The sequence below is a fragment of the Oncorhynchus kisutch genome, linkage group LG20 (assembly GCF_002021735.2).
Source record: "Oncorhynchus kisutch isolate 150728-3 linkage group LG20, Okis_V2, whole genome shotgun sequence".
NCBI classification, from domain to species: domain Eukaryota; kingdom Metazoa; phylum Chordata; class Actinopteri; order Salmoniformes; family Salmonidae; genus Oncorhynchus; species Oncorhynchus kisutch.
The window spans coordinates 24525401-24551079 of record NC_034193.2 but is presented as its reverse complement, the minus strand read 5'-3'; the positions used below and the strand labels follow the sequence as shown (position 1 = coordinate 24551079).

At 41.2% G+C, this 25679-nt stretch overlaps 1 long non-coding RNA gene and 14 other non-coding genes across 15 annotated transcripts; 7 read left to right on the top strand and 8 right to left on the bottom strand.

Annotated features, from left to right (window-relative positions):
* Positions 1-537: 537 nt before the first annotated feature.
* trnaw-cca (transfer RNA tryptophan (anticodon CCA)) lies at positions 538-609 on the bottom strand. Its single transcript has one exon. It is a non-coding gene; the product is annotated as a tRNA-Trp (tRNA).
* Positions 610-775: 166 nt separating this feature from the next.
* trnak-uuu (transfer RNA lysine (anticodon UUU)) lies at positions 776-848 on the top strand. The gene has a single exon. It is a non-coding gene; the product is annotated as a tRNA-Lys (tRNA).
* An 880-nt stretch (positions 849-1728) lies between these two features.
* On the bottom strand, positions 1729-1800 carry trnaw-cca (transfer RNA tryptophan (anticodon CCA)). The gene has a single exon. It is a non-coding gene; the product is annotated as a tRNA-Trp (tRNA).
* Positions 1801-1966: 166 nt separating this feature from the next.
* trnak-uuu (transfer RNA lysine (anticodon UUU)) lies at positions 1967-2039 on the top strand. Its single transcript has one exon. It is a non-coding gene; the product is annotated as a tRNA-Lys (tRNA).
* Positions 2040-2917: 878 nt separating this feature from the next.
* Positions 2918-2989, bottom strand: trnaw-cca (transfer RNA tryptophan (anticodon CCA)). Its single transcript has one exon. It is a non-coding gene; the product is annotated as a tRNA-Trp (tRNA).
* A 166-nt stretch (positions 2990-3155) lies between these two features.
* trnak-uuu (transfer RNA lysine (anticodon UUU)) lies at positions 3156-3228 on the top strand. Its single transcript has one exon. It is a non-coding gene; the product is annotated as a tRNA-Lys (tRNA).
* Positions 3229-4106: 878 nt separating this feature from the next.
* On the bottom strand, positions 4107-4178 carry trnaw-cca (transfer RNA tryptophan (anticodon CCA)). Its single transcript has one exon. It is a non-coding gene; the product is annotated as a tRNA-Trp (tRNA).
* Positions 4179-4344: 166 nt separating this feature from the next.
* trnak-uuu (transfer RNA lysine (anticodon UUU)) lies at positions 4345-4417 on the top strand. The gene has a single exon. It is a non-coding gene; the product is annotated as a tRNA-Lys (tRNA).
* Positions 4418-5297: 880 nt separating this feature from the next.
* trnaw-cca (transfer RNA tryptophan (anticodon CCA)) lies at positions 5298-5369 on the bottom strand. The gene has a single exon. It is a non-coding gene; the product is annotated as a tRNA-Trp (tRNA).
* A 166-nt stretch (positions 5370-5535) lies between these two features.
* trnak-uuu (transfer RNA lysine (anticodon UUU)) lies at positions 5536-5608 on the top strand. The gene has a single exon. It is a non-coding gene; the product is annotated as a tRNA-Lys (tRNA).
* Positions 5609-6487: 879 nt separating this feature from the next.
* Positions 6488-6559, bottom strand: trnaw-cca (transfer RNA tryptophan (anticodon CCA)). The gene has a single exon. It is a non-coding gene; the product is annotated as a tRNA-Trp (tRNA).
* Positions 6560-6725: 166 nt separating this feature from the next.
* On the top strand, positions 6726-6798 carry trnak-uuu (transfer RNA lysine (anticodon UUU)). Its single transcript has one exon. It is a non-coding gene; the product is annotated as a tRNA-Lys (tRNA).
* An 880-nt stretch (positions 6799-7678) lies between these two features.
* On the bottom strand, positions 7679-7750 carry trnaw-cca (transfer RNA tryptophan (anticodon CCA)). Its single transcript has one exon. It is a non-coding gene; the product is annotated as a tRNA-Trp (tRNA).
* A 166-nt stretch (positions 7751-7916) lies between these two features.
* Positions 7917-7989, top strand: trnak-uuu (transfer RNA lysine (anticodon UUU)). Its single transcript has one exon. It is a non-coding gene; the product is annotated as a tRNA-Lys (tRNA).
* A 10747-nt stretch (positions 7990-18736) lies between these two features.
* Positions 18737-24054, bottom strand: LOC116355500 (uncharacterized). The gene is made up of 3 exons (XR_004204518.1): positions 23241-24054; positions 22965-23052; positions 18737-19809 (listed from the first exon to the last, which is right to left on the bottom strand). It is a non-coding gene; the product is annotated as an uncharacterized LOC116355500 (long non-coding RNA).
* Between the last annotated feature and the right edge of the window lie 1625 nt (positions 24055-25679).

Genomic DNA, 25679 nt, shown 5'->3' with positions numbered 1-25679 from the left:
AAGCCTGAAAGAATGTCTAAAGACTGTTGACATCTAGTGGAAGCCATAGGAACTGCAATCTGGGTCCGAACCCATTAGAAACTCAATAGGCATTCAATTGAAAACTAGCCACATCAAAAAAAATCCCACTTCCTGGATTGATTTTCCTCAGGTTTTTGCCTGCCGTATCAGTTCTGTTATACGCACAGACGCGATTTTAACAGTTTTGGAAACTAGAGTGTTTAATATCCACATCTACCAATTATATGCATATCTGAGCTTCTGGGTCTGAGTAACAGGGCACGCTTCTCATCCATATGCCGAAATACTGCCTCCAAGCCAAAAGAAGTTAAACTCCTTGTTCGAAGACTGATTTAAGTCTGTCAATCACACAGCATCATCTGATTTAGGAATTTGCAGTGTGCCATGCTTCTGTGAGAGACAATTGTCATCTTAAGCAGCATTGGTTTGGTGGTTTATGTAAAGCCACATTGGTTCTTGTGCTGATTCATTGACTTCGCTGTGTAAAGAAGGCAGATATTGCACACATAAAATCCCTGACCACGACGTGATTTGAACACGCAACCTTCTGATCTGGAGTCAGACGCGCTACCTTTGCGCCACGAGGTCTTGTACAATGTGTTTTTTGGAGGGGATGCCTAGTTCAGATTTTGTTGACTGTATCATTTGGAATGAAGACCTGGTTCTCTGGGGAACTGTACCATCTGACAATGCCCCCTCGTCAGCACGTGCCTCTGCCCGGCAGGTTAGGTGTATGAAAATAAGAAAAAGCAGAGCCCGGATAGCTCAGTCGGTAGAGCATCAGACTTTTAATCTGAGGGTCCAGGGTTCAAGTCCCTGTTCGGGCGATGCTTTAATGTTCACATTTCTTCACTACGCTGTCTTTCTGAACTTGCATTTTCCTTGACTTTCCATGACATGTTCGACCTGTGGACAAAACACTCCCAGAGCCAAAACAGCTTAGTCTGAAGACATCCTCATAGTACCGATAAAGTTTGTCAAACCATGTTAAAATGAATCCTCAGGTTGTCGATTGTCTTAATAATCGATAATATTTCAACCGGACAATAGCGTATTCAATAGAAAGGAAAAACAACGAAGGGTGCGCACTCGGTCACGCTCGCAAACCAGCACTGCATGCTTCCTAAGCACTGACAGAAAGGTCTCGTTCTTCTTAATTTTTCAGAAAAGAAGCCTGAAAGAATGTCTAAAGACTGTTGACATCTAGTGGAAGCCATAGGAACTGCAATCTGGGTCCGAACCCATTAGAAACTCAATAGGCATTCAATTGAAAACTACCCACATCAAAAAAAATCCCACTTCCTGGATTGATTTTCCTCAGGTTTTTGCCTGCCGTATCAGTTCTGTTATACGCACAGACGCGATTTTAACAGTTTTGGAAACTAGAGTGTTTAATATCCACATCTACCAATTATATGCATATCTGAGCTTCTGGGTCTGAGTAACAGGGCACGCTTCTCATCCATATGCCGAAATACTGCCTCCAAGCCAAAAGAAGTTAAACTCCTTGTTCGAAGACTGATTTAAGTCTGTCAATCACACAGCATCATCTGATTTAGGAATTTGCAGTGTGCCATGCTTCTGTGAGAGACAATTGTCATCTTAAGCAGCATTGGTTTGGTGGTTTATGTAAAGCCACATTGGTTCTTGTGCTGATTCATTGACTTCGCTGTGTAAAGAAGGCAGATATTGCACACATAAAATCCCTGACCACGACGTGATTTGAACACGCAACCTTCTGATCTGGAGTCAGACGCGCTACCTTTGCGCCACGAGGTCTTGTACAATGTGTTTTTTGGAGGGGATGCCTAGTTCAGATTTTGTTGACTGTATCATTTGGAATGAAGACCTGGTTCTCTGGGGAACTGTACCATCTGACAATGCCCCCTCGTCAGCACGTGCCTCTGCCCGGCAGGTTAGGTGTATGAAAATAAGAAAAAGCAGAGCCCGGATAGCTCAGTCGGTAGAGCATCAGACTTTTAATCTGAGGGTCCAGGGTTCAAGTCCCTGTTCGGGCGATGCTTTAATGTTCACATTTCTTCACTACGCTGTCTTTCTGAACTTGCATTTTCCTTGACTTTCCATGACATGTTCGACCTGTGGACAAAACACTCCCAGAGCCAAAACAGCTTAGTCTGAAGACATCCTCATAGTACCGATAAAGTTTGTCAAACCATGTTAAAATGAATCCTCAGGTTGTCGATTGTCTTAATAATCGATAATATTTCAACCGGACAATAGCGTATTCAATAGAAAGGAAAAACAACGAGGGTGCGCACTCGGTCACGCTCGCAAACCAGCACTGCATGCTTCCTAAGCACTGACAGAAAGGTCTCGTTCTTCTTAATTTTTCAGATAAGAAGCCTGAAAGAATGTCTAAAGACTGTTGACATCTAGTGGAAGCCATAGGAACTGCAATCTGGGTCCGAACCCATTAGAAACTCAATAGGCATTCAATTGAAAACTACCCACATCAAAAAAAATCCCACTTCCTGGATTGATTTTCCTCAGGTTTTTGCCTGCCGTATCAGTTCTGTTATACGCACAGACGCGATTTTAACAGTTTTGGAAACTAGAGTGTTTAATATCCACATCTACCAATTATATGCATATCTGAGCTTCTGGGTCTGAGTAACAGGGCACGCTTCTCATCCATATGCCGAAATACTGCCTCCAAGCCAAAAGAAGTTAAACTCCTTGTTCGAAGACTGATTTAAGTCTGTCAATCACACAGCATCATCTGATTTAGGAATTTGCAGTGTGCATGCTTCTGTGAGAGACACTTATCATCTTAAGCAGCATTGGTTTGGTGGTTTATGTAAAGCCACATTGGTTCTTGTGCTGATTCATTGACTTCGCTGTGTAAAGAAGGCAGATATTGCACACATAAAATCCCTGACCACGACGTGATTTGAACACGCAACCTTCTGATCTGGAGTCAGACGCGCTACCTTTGCGCCACGAGGTCTTGTACAATGTGTTTTTTGGAGGGGATGCCTAGTTCAGATTTTGTTGACTGTATCATTTGGAATGAAGACCTGGTTCTCTGGGGAACTGTACCATCTGACAATGCCCCCTCGTCAGCACGTGCCTCTGCCCGGCAGGTTAGGTGTATGAAAATAAGAAAAAGCAGAGCCCGGATAGCTCAGTCGGTAGAGCATCAGACTTTTAATCTGAGGGTCCAGGGTTCAAGTCCCTGTTCGGGCGATGCTTTAATGTTCACATTTCTTCACTACGCTGTCTTTCTGAACTTGCATTTTCCTTGACTTTCCATGACATGTTCGACCTGTGGACAAAACACTCCCAGAGCCAAAACAGCTTAGTCTGAAGACATCCTCATAGTACCGATAAAGTTTGTCAAACCATGTTAAAATGAATCCTCAGGTTGTCGATTGTCTTAATAATCGATAATATTTCAACCGGACAATAGCGTATTCAATAGAAAGGAAAAACAACGAAGGGTGCGCACTCGGTCACGCTCGCAAACCAGCACTGCATGCTTCCTAAGCACTGACAGAAAGGTCTCGTTCTTCTTAATTTTTCAGAAAGAAGCCTGAAAGAATGTCTAAAGACTGTTGACATCTAGTGGAAGCCATAGGAACTGCAATCTGGGTCCGAACCCATTAGAAACTCAATAGGCATTCAATTGAAAACTAGCCACATCAAAAAAAATCCCACTTCCTGGATTGATTTTCCTCAGGTTTTTGCCTGCCGTATCAGTTCTGTTATACGCACAGACGCGATTTTAACAGTTTTGGAAACTAGAGTGTTTAATATCCACATCTACCAATTATATGCATATCTGAGCTTCTGGGTCTGAGTAACAGGGCACGCTTCTCATCCATATGCCGAAATACTGCCTCCAAGCCAAAAGAAGTTAAACTCCTTGTTCGAGGACTGATTTAAGTCTGTCAATCACACAGCATCATCTGATTTAGGAATTTGCAGTGTGCATGCTTCTGTGAGAGACACTTGTCATCTTAAGCAGCATTGGTTTGGTGGTTTATGTAAAGCCACATTGGTTCTTGTGCTGATTCATTGACTTCGCTGTGTAAAGAAGGCAGATATTGCACACATAAAATCCCTGACCACGACTTGATTTGAACACGCAACCTTCTGATCTGGAGTCAGACGCGCTACCTTTGCGCCACGAGGTCTTGTACAATGTGTTTTTTGGAGGGGATGCCTAGTTCAGATTTTGTTGACTGTATCATTTGGAATGAAGACCTGGTTCTCTGGGGAACTGTACCATCTGACAATGCCCCCTCGTCAGCACGTGCCTCTGCCCGGCAGGTAAGGTGTATGAAAATAAGAAAAAGCAGAGCCCGGATAGCTCAGTCGGTAGAGCATCAGACTTTTAATCTGAGGGTCCAGGGTTCAAGTCCCTGTTCGGGCGATGCTTTAATGTTCACATTTCTTCACTACGCTGTCTTTCTGAACTTGCATTTTCCTTGACTTTCCATGACCTGTTCGACCTGTGGACAAAACACTCCCAGAGCCAAAACAGCTTAGTCTGAAGACATCCTCATAGTACCGATAAAGTTTGTCAAACCATGTTAAAATGAATCCTCAGGTTGTCGATTGTCTTAATAATCGATAATATTTCAACCGGACAATAGCGTATTCAATAGAAAGGAAAAACAACGAAGGGTGCGCACTCGGTCACGCTCGCAAACCAGCACTGCATGCTTCCTAAGCACTGACAGAAAGGTCTCGTTCTTCTTAATTTTTCAGAAAAGAAGCCTGAAAGAATGTCTAAAGACTGTTGACATCTAGTGGAAGCCATAGGAACTGCAATCTGGGTCCGAACCCATTAGAAACTCAATAGGCATTCAATTGAAAACTAGCCACATCAAAAAAAATCCCACTTCCTGGATTGATTTTCCTCAGGTTTTTGCCTGCCGTATCAGTTCTGTTATACGCACAGACGCGATTTTAACAGTTTTGGAAACTAGAGTGTTTAATATCCACATCTACCAATTATATGCATATCTGAGCTTCTGGGTCTGAGTAACAGGGCACGCTTCTCATCCATATGCCGAAATACTGCCTCCAAGCCAAAAGAAGTTAAACTCCTTGTTCGAAGACTGATTTAAGTCTGTCAATCACACAGCATCATCTGATTTAGGAATTTGCAGTGTGCCATGCTTCTGTGAGAGACACTTGTCATCTTAAGCAGCATTGGTTTGGTGGTTTATGTAAAGCCACATTGGTTCTTGTGCTGATTCATTGACTTCGCTGTGTAAAGAAGGCAGATATTGCACACATAAAATCCCTGACCACGACTTGATTTGAACACGCAACCTTCTGATCTGGAGTCAGACGCGCTACCTTTGCGCCACGAGGTCTTGTACAATGTGTTTTTTGAGGGGATGCCTAGTTCAGATTTTGTTGACTGTATCATTTGGAATGAAGACCTGGTTCTCTGGGGAACTGTACCATCTGACAATGCCCCCTCGTCAGCACGTGCCTCTGCCCGGCAGGTTAAGGTGTATGAAAATAAGAAAAAGCAGAGCCCGGATAGCTCAGTCGGTAGAGCATCAGACTTTTAATCTGAGGGTCCAGGGTTCAAGTCCCTGTTCGGGCGATGCTTTAATGTTCACATTTCTTCACTACGCTGTCTTTCTGAACTTGCATTTTCCTTGACTTTCCATGACCTGTTCGACCTGTGGACAAAACACTCCCAGAGCCAAAACAGCTTAGTCTGAAGACATCCTCATAGTACCGATAAAGTTTGTCAAACCATGTTAAAATGAATCCTCAGGTTGTCGATTGTCTTAATAATCGATAATATTTCAACCGGACAATAGCGTATTCAATAGAAAGGAAAAACAACGAAGGGTGCGCACTCGGTCACGCTCGCAAACCAGCACTGCATGCTTCCTAAGCACTGACAGAAAGGTCTCGTTCTTCTTAATTTTTCAGAAAAGAAGCCTGAAAGAATGTCTAAAGACTGTTGACATCTAGTGGAAGCCATAGGAACTGCAATCTGGGTCCGAACCCATTAGAAACTCAATAGGCATTCAATTGAAAACTAGCCACATCAAAAAAATCCCACTTCCTGGATTGATTTTCCTCAGGTTTTTGCCTGCCGTATCAGTTCTGTTATACGCACAGACGCGATTTTAACAGTTTTGGAAACTAGAGTGTTTAATATCCACATCTACCAATTATATGCATATCTGAGCTTCTGGGTCTGAGTAACAGGGCACGCTTCTCATCCATATGCCGAAATACTGCCTCCAAGCCAAAAGAAGTTAAACTCCTTGTTCGAAGACTGATTTAAGTCTGTCAATCACACAGCATCATCTGATTTAGGAATTTGCAGTGTGCCATGCTTCTGTGAGAGACAATTGTCATCTTAAGCAGCATTGGTTTGGTGGTTTATGTAAAGCCACATTGGTTCTTGTGCTGATTCATTGACTTCGCTGTGTAAAGAAGGCAGATATTGCACACATAAAATCCCTGACCACGACGTGATTTGAACACGCAACCTTCTGATCTGGAGTCAGACGCGCTACCTTTGCGCCACGAGGTCTTGTACAATGTGTTTTTTGGAGGGGATGCCTAGTTCAGATTTTGTTGACTGTATCATTTGGAATGAAGACCTGGTTCTCTGGGGAACTGTACCATCTGACAATGCCCCCTCGTCAGCACGTGCCTCTGCCCGGCAGGTTAGGTGTATGAAAATAAGAAAAAGCAGAGCCCGGATAGCTCAGTCGGTAGAGCATCAGACTTTTAATCTGAGGGTCCAGGGTTCAAGTCCCTGTTCGGGCGATGCTTTAATGTTTACATTTCTTCACTACGCTGTCTTTCTGAACTTGCATTTTCCTTGACTTTCCATGACCTGTTCGACCTGTGGACAAAACACTCCCAGAGCCAAAACAGCTTAGTCTGAAGACATCCTCATAGTACCGATAAAGTTTGTCAAACCATGTTAAAATGAATCCTCAGGTTGTCGATTGTCTTAATAATCGATAATGTTTCAACCGGACAATAGCGTATTCAATAGAAAGGAAAAACAACGAAGGGTGCGCACTCGGTCACGCTCTCAAATCAGCACTGCATGCTTCCTAAGCACTGACAGAAAGGTCTCGTTCTTCTTAATTTTTCAGAAAAGAAGCCTGAAAGAATGTCTAAAGACTGTTGACATCTAGTGGAAGCCATTGGAACTGCAATCTGGGTCCGAACCCATTAGAAACTCAATAGGCATTCAATTGAAATCTATCCACATCAAAAAAAATCCCACTTCCTGGATTGATTTTCCTCAGGTTTTTGCCTGCCGTATCAGTTCTGTTATACGCACAGACGCGATTTTAACAGTTTTGGAAACTAGAGTGTTTAATATCCACATCTACCAATTATATGCATATCTGAGCTTCTGGGTCTGAGTAACAGGGCACGCTTCTCATCCATATGCCGAAATACTGCCTCCAAGCCAAAAGAAGTTAAACTCATTGTTCGAAGACTGATTTAAGTCTGTCAATCACACAGCATCATCTGATTTAGGAATTTGCAGTGTGGCATGCTTCTGTGAGAGACACTTGTCATCTTAAGCAGCATTGGTTTGGTGGTTTTTGTAAAGCCACATTGGTTCTTGTGCTGATTCATTGACCTAGCTGTGTAAAGAAAGCAGATATTGCACACATAAAATCCCTGACCACGACGTGATTTGAACACGCAACCTTCTGATCTGGAGTCAGACGCGCTACCGTTGCGCCACGAGGTCTTGTACAATGTGTTTTTTGGAGGGGATGCCTATTTCAGATTTTGTTGACTGTATCATTTGAAATGAAGACCTGGTTCTCTGGGGAACTGTACCATCTGACAATGCCCCCTCGTCAGAACGTGCCTCTGCCCGGCAGGTAAGGTGTATGAAAATAAGAAAACGCAGAGCCCGAATAGCTCAGTCGGTAGAGCATCAGACTTTTAATCTGAGGTTCCAGGGTTCAAGTCCCTGTTCGGGCGATGCTTTAATGTTTACATTTCTTCACTACGCTGTCTTTCTGAACTTGCATTTTCCTTGACTTTCCATGACCTGTTCGACCTGTGGACAAAACACTCCCAGAGCCAAAACAGCTTAGTCTGAAGACATCCTCATAGTACTGGTAGAGTTTGTCGAAACATGTCAAACGATTTTTATAATTCATCCTCAGGTTGTCAATAGTCTTAACCTCTCTGAGCACGAACCCGGTAGCGGGCTGAAATTCCACCACATATGGTGATCGCTACATAAATAGTCATATTAAACATTTATTAAAATACAAGTGTCACATGTATCGAAAGCCTAGAATCTTGCTAATCCAACTGCGTTGTCAGATTTTAAAAAGCATTTACTGCGAAAGAATACGATGCGATTATCTGAGGATAGAGCCCCATAAAAAACAACCATTTCAACCAGCACAGGCCTAACAAAATCACATACTGCAATAAAATAAATTGTTTACCTTTGACGATCTTCATCTGTTTGCAATCCAAATGCTCATTGTTACACAATGAATGATCTTTTGTTTGATCAATCTGTTTTTATAGCCTAACACAAAACATTTTGCTATGGAACCCTAAACTGTTCATATTTACTCTTGAGGTGCTGTCCTGTTGCATCCTCTACAACTACTGTGATTATTATTATTTGACCCTACTGGTCATCTATGAATGTTTGAAAATCTCGGCAATGTTCTGTTATAATCTCCACCCGGCGCAGCCAGAAGAGGACTGGCCACCCCTCATAGCCTGGTTCCTCACTAGGTTTCTTCCTAGTTTTTGGCCTTTCTATGGAGTTTTTCCTTGCCACCGTGCTTCTACACCTGCATTGCTTGCTGTTTGGGGTTTTAGGCTGGGTTTCTGTACATCACTTTGAGATATTCTACATTGTAGAATAATAGTCTACACATCAAAACTATGAAATAACACATTTGGAATCATGTAGTAACCCAAAAAGTGTTAAACAAATCAACATATACACTGCAAAAAGTCCGCTCTAAAAATCAAGAAAAAAAAGCAATACAGTTAGGGAAATGTTACTTAAAATAAGCCAAATTATCTGCCAACAGAACAGGAAAATTTTCCTCGCCAAGATTTTTTAAACAAGTTAAAAATATCTAGTCTCAAAGAGCGCAGATATCTTAAACCTAGTGCGTTCAGACTAAAAACAAGTCATTTGTCTGGATACAAAGAAAATATTTAAGAATAATTTTCTCAATTATGTTGGAAAATGTGCTTAAATTTAGAATCCAATGCTATTGCAATCGTCTTGAAATAAGGCAATATGCCCAGGAATTTACAGAAAAATACCATATTGTGCTTAAAATAAGTAAACCTGACTAAGATAAATGTACTTGTAATACTACTAGAAACAAGATTGGCTTGCTTAAATAAAGAATGAATCTAATTTCTTTTCACTACTTTATTGAGGACTCAGTATATCCAGAGGCTGATATGGGCAGAACAAAGGATGCATAAACAACAACAAAGGCCATTGGTGGTCAAGGTGAAAATGTAATACCAATGGGATGATAACAAACATAACAGTACTTTAAACCTTCTTATAATAAACGACAAACACCCTGCCGATTTATTAAAGGTTATCGGATCGGTTCTCGGATGGGCCAATACACACAGTTCTGTAATCGGGACTGGAAATTATTTTTTGTTATTGGGCAACCCTAGTCAGTAACTTTTTCCACTCAGCCATAGCCTTTTTATATGAAGAAGTCATGTCCCGGTCGTGGATGGCGTCCGAGAGGACTTCTGTCTGCAGCACAGAGAGGAGTGTAGCAATGCACTTGGGATATGTAAGGTGTAATACCATGCCATGAGATATGTCACGCTGGCATAGATGTCCTCTTTTGGGAAGGTCACCACAGGCATCGTTCCAATAGCCAGTAAGCAGTTGGTTTCACAGGCAATCACGACAGGGCTGAAGAGTGGTCTCGCCTGAAGAAAGGTGTTGGGGTCTTCTGCAGACTGACACAAACAAAAAGAGAAAAACAAATATGACCACAAAGACAATTCACACTTTTTGTATGTTATGAAAATTCTAATACTTGCACACATTTCTTACTTCAAGGATGTGAAGCATAGCCTCACTTGCATGTCCTAACGTCATCAGTGGAGCCACAGGTGATGGGAATATATCTGGTAAAGCCTTCATCATAGCGATTGAGTGCTTCACTGTTAAAAAAAACTAACATTTTATTTGATTTACTGCAGCCAGTTATTTAAACAAAAATGAAACTGGTCATGGGATTCTCCACTGTCTACAGAGCCAGTAATTACATTTGTCCAGCAGCGGTGGCTTCATGACCTTTTTGAACACTCCAAAAAACTGTGTGCCCTGTTGTTTTTAGTTCAGGTATGAAGCAGGAGTTCCCTCGATTGAGGATCCGCCGGAGTTCATCCATAACCTGACAGACAGACAGACAGTGTAAAACTATGTCTATCTAGCTAGAGGCGTAGGAAGCATTAGCCTGGTTACTACCAGACTGAATTCTCGCGAGCTCACTGCTTTTTGCATTTGCCCGAAGTAGTTTACCCCCATCCCTGCTATGGCTTCTCACGCTGCTCAGTTCCCACACCATATCTCATTTGAGATTCGGTCTGGTGTTAACCAGGCTAAAGAAGCATTGGCCTACTTAGAATTAATACATTTGCTTACATGATCCAGTTCTCTGAAGCATCTTGGTAGGCCTGTCCTGCTCCTTAGTAGCTTCAGAGTCGATGAAGGCCCGTCTTGCTTGGAATTCAAGGTCGAGGAGCTCGGAAACATCCTTCTGGTTGGGTCTGGCCTTGGTTTTGTACATCTCCTGTAGAGTTGTATTATGTCTCGACTGGTTCTGTAGGCTCTCAGTAGTTTCTGATGCCAGAAAACCTAACAAACCCGACCAATTAACATTTAAAAATGTAGACTGAAATTAAGACCAGTGATTCCGCTGGTACTACCCCCCCAAACCTCTCATTCCACAGGAAACACTGAAGACTAAATAGTCACTTTGTTTCTAGTCCCTCATTTAGAGTAGTAGTAGAAGTTGCATTTATACGGAAACACTATCCACTATTTGAATTTGTGTACTTACCACCCAACTGGGGTGCTGCATCTAGATAGTGGGGATCTCTCCAAGATCAGGGTTGAGAAGGTGGATTCGTCAAGTCTCATCAGTGGACATCTCCTGGCTGCTCTGAAATCTAAGGCTTCGTGGCCTCTTTCTTGAAGGGGTCACTCCCTGCTTCTTTTTGGGGGTTGTCACATTCTGAATCCTTTTCAAAAGCTGCTTCTTCACAGATTCCTAACAAACAACAAATTGTTTGTGTTATAAATCACATTAAACAATTTCGAAACCAGAAATGAAACGATATAAGCAGACACATGTTGCCCTGATTGATCTGGATGAAGCACATCCCTCCTATTTTGAGTGTCAGATGTTTGCACTTTGGCTGCCAGGTATCCAACAGTGCTGCATTTGGGTGCACACACAGACTTGCCAAGACAGGAACGCACACACATACACACACTCACCCCCTCCCCTGGGAATGGGCTCCAAAGACAAAGAACTCTTCCAACTGCCAATGGGACGGCGACACCAGTCTGGAGGGAACTGCCAATCGACTACCAGCAACCTACCAGAGGCCTGATCTACCAGAATCTACCTACGTCATACCCATGCATAAAATGAACTGCACACAATGTATCGGGGCTCTTTTCTGAAGGTTCCCTATAAGAGCCAGACGAACGAGAGTCCGTGCAGCACGCTATGCCAGATATCTCTACTCTGTAAAATAAACTGCCTTTACTATACCTGATCCACCCTGTCCAGTGTTTCAACTTGGTCTCATGTAGAAATTCATCAACACCTCCCTTATTGAGCTAGATAATGGGATGAACGTACGTCAGTTCAGCAAAATCACCTGAGAGGGAGTGCTGAATATCAACAAGGCTGTGATTCGGTCGTAGGTAGATAATAATATTCAATATAACAGCACGACCTCGAGTGTGATATTGCTTTTATACAACAGTTCAACAAGCGCAATTTATTAGTTAACAGTAATAAGCGACAACTGATTATGATTTGTTTATTTATTTAATTATTTATTTGGCTCTGCCAACACACATAGTTCCCCAACTGGTCTGGGACTGGATTGTTGCCAAGCACCACATATACATTTTCCTACACACTAGCTTGCTAATGCTACTTTGTGTAGGTCTACACGTTACCGTCCTCTCCTGACGACCATTCATAATTTAACTCAAATGTTATTTGTGGAAATAAGTTCATCTTTGCGGTTTGTTACAATTTAAGATAGATAACGATCGTTAATGTAATTTACGGTTATTAGAACACTTGTACAGCGGAGTGATACATGTATAGTTGTTCTCTACTCCAATCAAATTACTGGTTGTATAATATATACTTGTGAACATCATTTTCATTTCTTTCTGCCCATTTCATCGAAAGCAGTGGGAACGTTTTACTTGCGTTTGCTTTTAGTAACGTTCAAGATGCTTTGACGGTGCGTTATCTGCTGCGTTTTTATTGCCTTTTTATTGAAACTGTTATTGAGCCATATCAATAGTTTGCACAGTCGCAGCCCTGATTTCTGGTTGCTCTGTGGTATTGACGGATGCACGGAGGAATATAGAGTGTACAATTCCTTCCATCATGTAAAGAGAACATCTTCAACACCTACTTGATTGCACCCGACCAGACGAACAGCCATCGGAGGAAAGCCAAGCACCACCGGAACAAGTAAGTAGCTAGCTAGCATTTTTTTTGTTCTCTGGATATTTTTTTTTATTTTTTTAATGAATGGACGAAACACGGACCAAAGTCATACTGTCCATTAGGCTATTCGATCATTTTAGCCATAATGACTCTTATGGTTAAAGCTGGGTTAATGTGAAAATAATCGATGATAAATAGGAACAAAACACTTAAATAGAACTATTGGTGAAACTAAGTCCAATTCAAAATCATCTGTTTCTTTGATGTGTGGTACACCGGACAACATTCAACCCGATCAGCTTCTAGCTAACTCCAGCATCACTGATCAGCAACTCCATACACCTGACTCAGATGAAGGGAAAAGGGGCATTAACCAACATGGAGCTGTCACAGTACAACAAGTAAGTTACTCGGTTGGTGGCAATCTACTGACATTGACCATATTTTTTGAACTACTTAGATTTACTGATAGCATTCATAGTCGGTCTTCGCAACCACTTCTCCTGTCACAAACATTATACTTGTCATGAACTAGTAATGTCCAGCCTGCACATGTCAGGATACTTTTGTGATAAATGCCAGAGCCAAGCATCGTCTCTCACAGGTAAGATGCTTTTTCTGAGCAGAGCACAGTGTTTGGTTTGTTACATTATGTAGAGCATTTTGTAGTGGTTCAGTGATGGTTGAGTTCATTCTCAGTGCTAGGTTGTCCACCTTACTATTGTTGATCCCTTATGTCTTTTTTTTTTACCTTTATTTTACTAGGCAAGTCAGTTAAGAACAAATTCTCATTTTCAATGACGGCCTAGGAACAGTGGGTTAACTGCCTGTTCAGGGGCAGAACGACAGATTTGTACCTTGTCAGCTCGGGATTCGAACTTGCAACCTTTCGGTTACTAGTCCAACGCTCGAACCACTAGGCTTATGTTAATGAATATGTCATAAGCAAATCTGAATATCATAGGTATACATGATTGATGATATCCCCACCTCTCTTTCTCTTTCTCTTTCAGAAAGGTGTGAATGACATTGTTGCTGGGGTACAGCAATATCAATCATCACTATTGGACAACCTCGGGAAGCAGATGGAGGCAGTGCTAAAGAAGCATTCAGGATGTACATCAGGTCTTCTTGAAAAAGATGCAATTGACAATTTCATTGAGCCTTTTGTTGGCGTTGCAACAACATTTAGACAGGACAGTGTTATTAAGAAGCAGTTTAGCTGTTTGGATGCAGAGGAAATTCACATTGCTCAAACCATATGCAGGATGAAATGTGGAGGATCAAAAGTCATTTTCATCAAAGACAAATTATTTTAATATGTAACATTAGTCAAAAGTCTAGAACAGTTCTTATCACACCCAAGGATTTTGTCTGATTGAAAAAAGACCCCAGATGTGCAAGGAATGTTTTTTTTTTCATGACATTGTTGATGGTGCTCTTCTAAAATCACATCCCTTATTTTCAGAGAAACCAAATGCATTGCAGATTGTTCTGTACATGGATGAAATAGAGATCTGTAATCCATTTAGGATCCTTTGCATCAACAACCAAGTTGTTAATGGTGTACTACACCCTAGGAAATATAAATCCAAAATACAGGTCTAAACTGGCTGCTATCAGGCTACTTGCCATGGCTAGATCAGCAGACCTCTGTCAATCTGGTGTAGATGTAATATTGAATAGAATCAAGGAAGACATGGATGCATTCATTGTACAGTGGGGTTAAATGCTAACTATTAACGGAGAGAAAACGATATATGGTGCCATGGTCTCTCTCTGTGGAGACACCCTGGCACAACATAAACTAGCAGGGTTCAAAGAGGGTGTGGACTTTGCCTACAGTAAGTGCACACACTGGGAGTGTTCTTTTGAGGACATGCAGTCACACTTAATTGAGGATGCATATACTAAAAGGACATTGGAGAAGCATATCAGACAGTGTGATGAAATAGAAAAGGCACAGACGGACTTGCTACGCAACAGCCTGAGAACAACATATGGGATCAATAGAAGGAGCAAGTTAGTTGAATTCCCAGCCTTTGATATCATGCAACAAACTCCGCAATTATAATCATATTTATAATAATTATGCATGTGATTCTGGAGGGCATAGCCCCATTGGAAATCAAATGTGTTTTGAATCGTCTTGATGGTAAACAAAAACAGTCATCTGGGCAAATGCTTGTCCTGATAAGGATATTGCCATTTGTTTTGGAAAGTTTGGAAGTCAATGCATATATACAACTGATAATTGAGCAAATAAAGATTGTACAGATGGTATTTGCACTTGTTCTTTCCATTGTGACTGTGTCTAGGTTGAAGTTACTCATTGAAAATCATTTGAAACATTGGAAGGAGCTTTTTCCAGACCACAATGTTACACCTAAACAACATTATATGATACGTTTGCCATCACAGATAAAGTCATTGGGTCCAATGGTTAGACATATGTGTATGCGGTTTGAGTCTAAACATTGTTTCTTTAAACAATGAGCTTCCAAGCTCAATTTTTAAAAAAATTGATCAATCAGAACCAAATATATGAAAGCTTGCAGAAATGTTGACAGTTCAATCCACCCAATTGTTTCAAATGAAAGGGAGATGGGACCTGTATCAGAGGAGGTTTTCCCATGCCTCACAAATAAGTGCACCTATTGGTAGGTGGGTAAAAAAAAACAGACATTGAATATACCTTTGAGCATGGTGAAGTTCATAATTACACTTTGGATGTGTATCAAAATACCCAGTCAGTACCAAGATATAGGCGTCCTTCCTAACTCAGTTGCCGGAGAGGAAGGAAACCGCTCAGGGATTTCACAGAGGCCAATGGTGACTTTAAAACAGTTTAACGGCTGTGATAGAAAACTGAGGATGAATCAACTACATTGTAGTTACTCCACAATACTAACCTAAATGACATAGTGAAAAGGAAATTTGTACAGAATAAAAATATTCCAAAACATGCATCCTGTTTGCAATAAGGCACAAGTAATTAGAGGTCGACCGATTTAGATTTTTCAACGCTGATACCGATTATTGGAGGACCAAATAAAGCCGATACCGATTAATCTGCCAATTTTCATATATATATATATATATTTGTAATAATGACAATTACAACAATACTGAATGAACAATGAACACTTATTTTAACTTAATATAATACATAAATCAAATCAATTTAGTCTCAAATAAATAATGAAACATGTTCAATTTGGTTTAAATAATGCACAAACAGAGTGTTGGAGAAGAAAGTAAAAGTGCAATATGTGCCATGTAAAAAAGCTAACGTTTAAGACCGAGGTAAAGACAGTTTCAAGTTGGATATTCGACGGATGTTTGCGCTTTCAAACCTCAATAGCTTTCAAACCAATTGAGCCACAGACTCCAAATAAGTGGCATGATGTTGGAAAAATTGCGCACAACATTGCACAGGTCTTATTTTCACGATTTGGACACTAATTCAAGCTAATAAACATGTGGAAATGTGAGCAGCATTTTGTATTCCTAGTTGAATTAGTTAGGGAGCGTAAAACAAAGTACAAACATTTTTTACATTCAAATTTCAATAGCTTCTTGGTCATGTGACCTACTGACTTCAAACAAGGTTCAGAATGTCCACTGACTACCCTTCTATATTGCACACCCTTTAGTTTGTCAGTGTTCATCTCACAAGACTTTACATACATTTTTCAAAATGTAAAGATTCAATAGCCCCTTGGTCGTGTGACCTAGTGACTTCAAACAAGGTTCAGAATGTCCACTGAGTGAGCCTACATATTGAACACCCTTTAGTTTTTCCATTTTCATCTCACACGTTTTTACATGAATTTTCTAAATGTATTACATGAATTTTCAAAATGTAAAATTTCAATAGCTCCTTGGTTATGTGACCTAATGTCTGCTGACTGCCCTTCTATATTGCACACTCTTGTTTGTGTACTGTAAAATCACGCGGTGTAACAGACATTTCTCATCGTTTCAAATTTGCAATAGCTCCTTGGTCATGTCAATTACACACCTAAGAAGCATGCAGTGGATATACACCCATATTGCATAACCTCTAGTTATGTATCATCTATATTGTTGTACATTAATATTAGTTTGACAATTAGGGGGTTCAGTCCAGTGTTGTGTTTACCCTTTTCTTTAATAAAAAAAATTCATGTGAGATAAAAAAAAAATGGACAAACTAAAGGGTGTGCACTGTGTAGGGCCACTGAGTGGACATTCTGAACCCTGTTTGAAGTCATTAGGTCACATGGCCAAGGAGCTATTGAAATATTGAAATTCTACATTTTGAAAAATTAATGTAAAACCATGTGAGATGAAAATGGACAAACTAAAGGGTGTGCAATGTGTGTCTATGCCATCGGGTTAGCAACAACCAGTTTTGAAAGTGTTAGGAGTAATGTTTAAAGAGCTATTGAAATTTGAAACATTTGATTTGTCACTATGTTGACGGTCCCTACCTGCTGTTGGTGGACGTAATGAAAACTACAGACGAATATCCGTTGAATATCCAACCTGAAATTGTCTTTACCTCGGTCCATTTTAAGTTCCCTGCTCAGAACATGAGAACGTATGAAAGCTGGTGGTTCCTTTTAAACATGGGTCTTCAATATTCCCAGGTAAGAAGTTTTAGGTTGCAGTTATTTACAGGACTATTTCTCACTATACCATTTGTATTTCATATACCTTTGACTATTGGATGTTCTAATAGGTACTTTAGCATTGCCAGCCTAATCTCAGGAGTTGATAGGCTTGAAGTCATAAACAGCGCAATGCTTGAAGCATTGCGAAGAGCTGCTGGCAAACGCAGGAAAGTGCTGTTTGAATGAATGCTTACCAGCCTGCTGCTGCCTAGCACCGCTCAGTCAGACTGCTCTATCATGTCATAGACTTAATTAAAATATAAAAACACACAGAAATACGAGCCTTACATCATTAATATGGTCAAATCCGGAAACTATCATTTCGAAAACAAAACATCTATTCTTTCAGTGAAATACCGAACCGTTCTGTATTTTATCTAACGGGTGGCATCCATCAGTCTAAATATTGCTGTTACATTACACAACCTTCAATGTTATGTCATAAATTCTGGCAAGTTAGTTCGCAACGAGCCAGGGGCCCAAACTGTTGACTGTTACCCTGACTCTGCATGCAATGAACGCAAGAGAAGTGACACAATTTCCCTAGTTAAAAGTAATTCATGTTAGCAGGCAATATTAACTAAATATGCAGGTTTAAAAATATATACTTGTGTATTGATTTTAAGAAAGGCGTTGATGTTTGTGGTTAAGTACACATTGGTGCCACGACAGTACTTTTTTCACGAATGCGCTTGTTAAATCATCTGTTTGGCGAAGTGGGCTGTGATTCAATGATAAATTAACAGGCACCGCATCGATTATATGCAACGCAGGACAAGCTAGATGAACTAGTAATATCATCAACCATGTGTAGTTAACTAGTGATTATGTTAAGATTAATTTAAAAAAAAAAGATACGTTTAATGCTAGCTAGCACCTTACCATAGCTCCTTGCTGCACTCGCATAACCGATAGTCATTCTGCCACGCAGTCTCCTCGTGGAGTGCAATGTAATCGGCCATGATAGGTGTCCAAAATTGCCGATTGTTATGAAAACTTGAAATCGGCCCTAATTAATGCGCCATTCCGATTAATCGGTCGACCTCTACAAGTAATACTGCAAAAAATGTGCCTAGAAAGACTCTCTGCTGTAATTGCTGCCAAAGGTGATATTATTAACATGTATTGACTCAAGAGGTTGAATACTTACGTAATCAATATATCTATCTGTCTATACATTTTGATTACCTTTTTTTATACAAATTTTAGAATTAGAAATATCCTTTTACATAAGGCGTATGTGTGGGTCCATTATTGGCATTTTCATATGTGTAATGAGCCTGAAAAACCAAATCATACAGTGATATTGTTATTAAATACTGCCACAAGCCTCCTTGCCTACATTTAAATCTACACCAAGAAGTCACTTGTAGTAAAAGTATTGCCTTGTTGAAGTTGCCAATGAACAAAAGCACAGCATAATCCCAACGCCAAAGCTTTCGGTAGACACTTGGTGCGCCCTGCGATTGGGGAGACAAGAGAACAGACAAGGCAAACGTTCCAATGCTGTTCCAACGCATGGTGAAATTAAACCATCTTTACCTTGTCAGCACAGTAAAAGGAAAACTATTAAAACATAAACATTTACATTATTCTGTGGCTAGAGTGGAGTTGAACCACAAAGACACAAACCAATTGAAGAAAAATAGGCAGAAAACCAGATACATGACTCTCCAGCTTTGCTTCTGGAGCAAAGTAAGAAGCATGTGATACATAAGAACCCATTCCAGTGCTGCATCTCAGTAGTTCAACGTGTCCTTCACACCTTCCCTTCATGTGTACTGATCTATAAGAATTGAACAGGTCAATTGGAAACAACAGCTTTCACCTATCCAGTGTCATAAGATATGTGCATATGAAGGAAAATACACAACCAGAAGCCACTTAGCTACTATTAGGACTCAATCCTGGAATGTGTTCCAAAAGTCTCAGATAGCTCCCTTCATAACACCTATGAGTCTAGGCGGATTTGAATGTGAACAATTTAACAGTTTTTATTTTGTCCTTTCATATGGTCAATGTGGAAATCAAACAAGGAAACATGACGTACTCGATTGGAACTCACACCTGTGGTGAATCTCAAAAGTCCTTCCTCCAGTCTTCTCCCCACCCTCTCAAAACATCACAGGGAAGCAAGGAGAGCATTGTAGAAGAAGACCTTTAGAGAGTCACACATTGTGACGAAATGGTGGTTTTAGAAGGGTCAAGGGGCACACCCAGGGTGATTCCTCATCTTCCTCCTCTATCGGTTGTAAAACTGAGACGACACCCACACCAGGCCCCACTTGAGGTTGGTCAACATGAACTTGAGCACCTTGGTCCACTGCTCCTCTGAGTTGAACTGGGTCTTGATGGAGTAGGAGCCGCCGCTGCCTCCCGTGTCCTCAATCTTGCCCTTCTCGACATCCATCCTGACCCAAAACAGAAAAAGGTGCGTTAAAACTCAAACCCCCAAGTGTTTATTTCTTGAGGGCTATGAAAGAAACTGGTGCAACATCTACAGCTGCTAACACCCAAATCTAAGGCCAGTATGCTAAGACAAAACAATCTGCAGATTTCTCATGCTAGTGACTAGTTGGAGGCAAATGATCATGCAGAGACAAAGGTGTGTGTAACTTATTTGTGTAAGTACAATAGAGTACCACAGTAGGAGTCATAATACCCATAAAAAATAACGGTCAAACAAGGAAATGGTTCCAACCGTATTTCCGCCATTCATTTGTCCCCATAGGGAATTTCAAAAACACTTAAAATAAGGGATGTGTTTCATGTAGGTTTACCCTTGTGTGACTTTTCAATAACCGTGTAAATATCTGTAGGACAAGGTGACTTATCAATATATTTGCCTGTATTTAGCCCCCCAAAATAAAATGCAAATTAGCTGCTAATGTCACTATCATAAAGAACTACAAACGCCATGATGATCTGGACGAGACTGCCGAGGCAAAAGGTAAGAATCTCTGAATTAAATATGTTAGCTAAATTTAGTCATGAATTAATAGGCAAAATGCCTTTAAATTGACAATTCAGAGAGTTCAGTAATATGTTTCACCTCAAAGAAAAGTGGCATGTTTAAATATGAGATGAGGGCAAGCAGTTCACCACAGGTTGTTCACATTCACCATTTTGGACAGCATATTATGGTCTATTATGACATCACATCCACATAAGTGTGTGAGATTCTAGAAGTCTCATTATTTCTGAACCAATTATGATGTCACAACTGATCAATAAATTCCAAATGTTCCGTTTGAACAGTCTGGCGTCTGATTGCTGAAAATAGAACACTAGTTTCCAAGACAATCTAGCAAATTCCTCCTGAGATATAGTTAACAAAGTAGATCACCATAAAATACAGAAAGTGCTACTAGACGAAAATTTAGTTGCAGAACGAGGTTAGAAAAATATAACTGTCAATCTCCTTGATGATGAGGAGATTCTTGCAGCCGCTACAGGAAGATAATGCTTTAACAGGGAACCTTGGAGATGCCAGTAGCAACTCCGTTCAGCCTGCCCTGCCATCTCAAGCCAAGGCCACTGAGAAGCTTCCAGCGCTCAAACAAAACAGTTTTAACACCTCCAGAATCCCAGTACTGGAGTTGACTGAAGAAAGAAAGGTTGCTCTGCAGCGACTTGCCAGTTTGAAGGCTGTGGAAAAGAAACCACATCCTCCCTCCAGAATCCCAGTACTGCAGAAAAAGAAGTCCATCTGCAATGGGAAGAGTCAAGGACTGCATGTAGCTCCAACATCTCAGCAGTCAGGGAAGGCTACTGTTCCTCCCATCCGGAAGCCACTGCAACCCATCCGGACCAAGAGGGATCAAACCTGCGTGGTGAAAGACATCTACCTCCATAGTGCCAAGCCATTGAAGGCAGTCCATGGAGCCAATATGGTCACCACGATGCCACTGCCTCCCATTAGAGCCAGAGTCACTGTGTCAAACAATGATGCCAAGAAGAAGCCATTCCAGCCAGTTAGACCAGAGGGCAACCCTCGTCCTGCTGCTTCAAAGTACAGAAGGCAGGTTGTGAAGAAACATGTTCAGTTCAAGACTCAGACCCTAACTGTACAGGATCTACCGCCATGCCCCGATGAGATGGTATGGGACGTCTTTAACTCAGAGGCTGAGCAGGTGATGGCATATATGAAGGCCAAGCTGATCAGTGTAACCCAAGAACTGAAACTAATGAAGAGTGGGGCCAAGATGGATGCTCAGGCTTTGGAGGAGAAAAACGCAAAAGAACGGTTGAGAAAAAAGGTGGAGAAGTTCATCCAGGAGATCTGCCTGATGAAGGTGGATTCTGACCTATGGGAGATGATAAGAGATAATGAAGAAGAGGAAGAAAGGAGTAAAGATGTGAGGAGAAATGGAGAACAAAGCAGTGTGGCTAGTAAGCCAAAGCAGACAGCCAAGAGATACACTGTGAGCAAGCCAAAGGAAGTCAAGACGGGGTTGAACATGGAAGAGAAAAAGGAGGACAGACAGGTAAAGTAGCTTGACATTCCAAAGCCATGCTAACTGTTGATCTAGTGTAGTGTTGGTGATCACGTGTGTTTGTATCAGAGGAGGCTGATGGGAGGAGTTATAGGAGGATAGGATCGTTGTAATGGCTGGAATGTGATTGTGATTGATGTGACTGATATGTGTGATACCGTTCCTTTTATTCTATTCCAGCCATTACAATGAGCCTATTACAATGAGCTCCTCCCACCAGCCTCATCTGGTTTGTACATATTGTATATCTTGTCTTTATTGCCCAGCTGCCCCTTATTTGGCCCATCTGATAAAATCCATTCATTCAGGTGGTGTTGAAACGTCGATTTGGGATGAGTGCAGCCAACTCCAAGCTGAAGCAGTGTGAGCACTGTGGCCGGTGCTTTGATCCTAGTCGCCTGGAGAAACACAGCGAGATCTGTGCCAAGCTCTCCTCCAATTGCTCTAGACGGGGGGTTTATGACTCTACCAAGCACCGGCTCAAAGGCACTGTACTGGCTGGCTACGTGAAGCGATCCGTGGTGTGATGCACCAAGGGACCTGAGTCTGTCTCTCTTTTGTATTTTGGACTGAACAGACAGACATACAGTGACTGCTAAACCACCTGCTGCCCAAATTAGGACTTCTACCTTGGAATCTGTGAGGGTTCCAATAAGAGGCAGTACTTCTAGGAGGCAGTATTTTATCCAGAAAGGTCTAAACCAACAGTGTTCAGCAGTTCCTCAAATCTACAGAAACACTTGTATAAAACACCTCAATAAAATAAAATCCAAACACTCAGCTAAGTCATTCTGTCAGATGTGTTACAAGTGCAGGAAAGTAGAATAAATGAAACATTAAGAAACAAGGGAAAGTATTTGTCAAAACTGAATATGAAAAGGATTTTTTTATTTTTTAATGAATTGGAAAAATGAAGAAAGAAACTAATTAGTTTAGTTGTATAACTTACCAAATTTACACAAATAACTGAAGTTGGTCAGCTTTTGACAGCTTAATCCTTGGTCTCTCGGAATAATCCATAGATGATTACAATTATAATTCAATGATGTCTGCTAGACTAGTTGACTGACCTGCAGGGCAGGTGTCTCCCTTCTCCACCTCCTCAAACTTGTTGTCCTAGAAGAAGCGCAGGCCCCTTGTACAGTACAGTGGTAGCTCCTGAAGAGCACAAGAAGAAAGAGAGAGTGGAATCTACCATATACAACATGGGCTATTCACAGAGGTTGGCTTGAGCCAGTCTAATGAGTATTGGAAGATAGTTCACTAATTTTTTCAAAGCTCATTAAAAAATGTTTGCTGTGTTTCTCCATATAGTAGCCAGCGGTAAGTGTGTTCATGTCCTGTACCTTTTAGTTCGAGACCTCACTTGTTGGTAACAACCATCACACCTGTTCATCCATGCTTCACGGTGGGAACCACACATGCGGAGACCATTCGTTCACCTACTCCGCGTCTCTCAAAGACACGGCAGTTGGAACCAAATCTCAAATTTGGACTCATCAGAAAGGACAGATTTCCACCAGTCTAATGTCCATTGCTCGTGTTTCTTTGCCCAAGCAAGTCTCTTATTATTGGTGTCCTTTAGTAGTGGTTTCTTTGCAGCAATTCGACCATGAATGCCTGATTCACGCAACCTCCTCTGAACAGTTGATGTTAAGACGTGTCTGTTACTTGAACTCTGTGAAGCATTTATTTGGGCTGCAATATGAGCTGCAGTTTACTCTAATGAACTTATCCTGTGCAGCAGAAGTAACTCTTCCTTTCCTGTGGGGATCCTCATAAGAGCCAGTTTCATCATAGCACTTCAAGAAACTTTGAATGTTCTTTACTGACTGACTTTAGTGTCTAAAAGTAATGATGGACTGTTGTTTCTCTTCCCTTAATTGTAATGTTCTTGCCATAATTGTTTAAAAAAAACATTATTTAACAAGGCAAGTCAGTTAAGGACAAATTGTTACTTACAATGACAGCCTACCGGGGAACAGTGAGTTAATTGCCTTATTCAGCAGCCAAACGAGAAATATTTATCGTCAGCTCAAGGATTCGAGCCAGCAACCTTTCTGTTACTAACTCAATGCTCTACCCACTCGGCTACCTGCCACCCCACTTGGTCTTTTACCAAATAGGGCTATCTTCTGTATACCACCCCTACCTTGTCACAACACAACTGATTGGCTCAAACACATTAAGAAGGAAAGCAGTTCCACAAATAAACTTTTAACAAGGTACACCTGTTAATTAAATGCATTCCAGGTGAATGCCTCATGAAGCTGGTTAAATGAATGTCAAGAGTGTGCAAAGCTGTCATCAGCTGTGACTGCTTTGAATAATCAAACATTTATTTTGATTTGTTTAACACTTTTTGGGTTACTACATAATTTCAAATGTGTTATTTCATAGTTTTGATGTCTAGATTATTATTCTACAATGATAAAAATGGTAAAAATAAAGAAAAGTCCTTGAATGAGTAGTGTGTCCAAATGTGGAACTGTTACTGTGTGTGTATCTATTGGGGGATTTAAAATGATGCAGACAATTACATTGATGGAAGCCACAATCTATATGCAATATTAAAGCTGATCTACCCCCTAAAAAACAAACAAACATCTCTCTCTCCGTCAGGCCTTCATCCGCAGCTACCTGGCCTCCCGCAAGGAGGAGCGCATCGACGTGCTGCAGCTGGCCCAAGACCCCTTCCTCATGCCCCCCTTCTGTAAGGCCCTGGTCACCGGACCTGGTCCGTTGGCATCGGGCTCCATGCCCTCCACCTCCAGCGCATACAACAGCAGTGCCTAGAACTGAGGCGCCCAACGCCACCCCAGAGGGCCCCTGTAGGTGCCACATTACTGAAACGCCCTCCCTTCTGGATAGGGGAAGGAGGGGGTAAAAACAGACTAAAGGATGGAGGAGGATTATCTGAAGTGACCGCCCTATCCCCACCCCTCCTAAGACGTGAAGGGGAAATGCCCATCTTTGGCTTGTCTGTAGGACCCAATGGCTGCCCACATACATGTGTACACACACACCCCTGCCACAAAGAAGAGAAAGACCTTGCTTAGCCTGTCCAGTGGGCTGCATCACAGGGTCATAGGAAAACGCACTGAAGTCACAGTGTGTTGTGTTGTGTGTGTGTGTGTGCATACCTGTTTTCGGGAAAACCAAACAACTCAAATCAAATTGTATTTGTCACATATGTGTTTAGCAGATGTTACTGTGGGTGTAGCGAAATGCTTGTAAGCTAGAAGCATGGCAGCCCTATCTGTCAGGACCATTTTCCAACATATCCATTCCATTTGATGTTTTGAGAGAAAGTTTTTTTAAAATAAATTCTTGCTTGAGTTGAATCATAAGTTGAACTCTATATATTTCCCAATAATATAATCAATTGCCACCCCCCCTTTTGAAAGGGCTCAAATGAAGGGGGAGTTTCTATTTTTGATGACCAAAGTTGAAGGCATGCCTGGCTGATGCAACACTGTTGTTTTATACACGTCTGTCAAGTGAAAGAAAGAAAGTCATTTTCACTAAGATCATCACTTTTGACTGATTTGATCAGATATAAATATTTTTTGGGATATTGGACTGGGAGTTTACTTTGTTACTTGGATGGTTGTCCATATGTTTTCATGAGGCTTTCCCCCAAAATGGAGAGGGAGAGCAACTTAATAGAAATGCATATAAACCATTTAACAGACTTTTGTTATGACTATGTGGTTTGTTAGCAAGGAGTTATGTCAAAGATAATTCTCATTCATTGCAAATTGTGCAGTATAACAATCTGAATT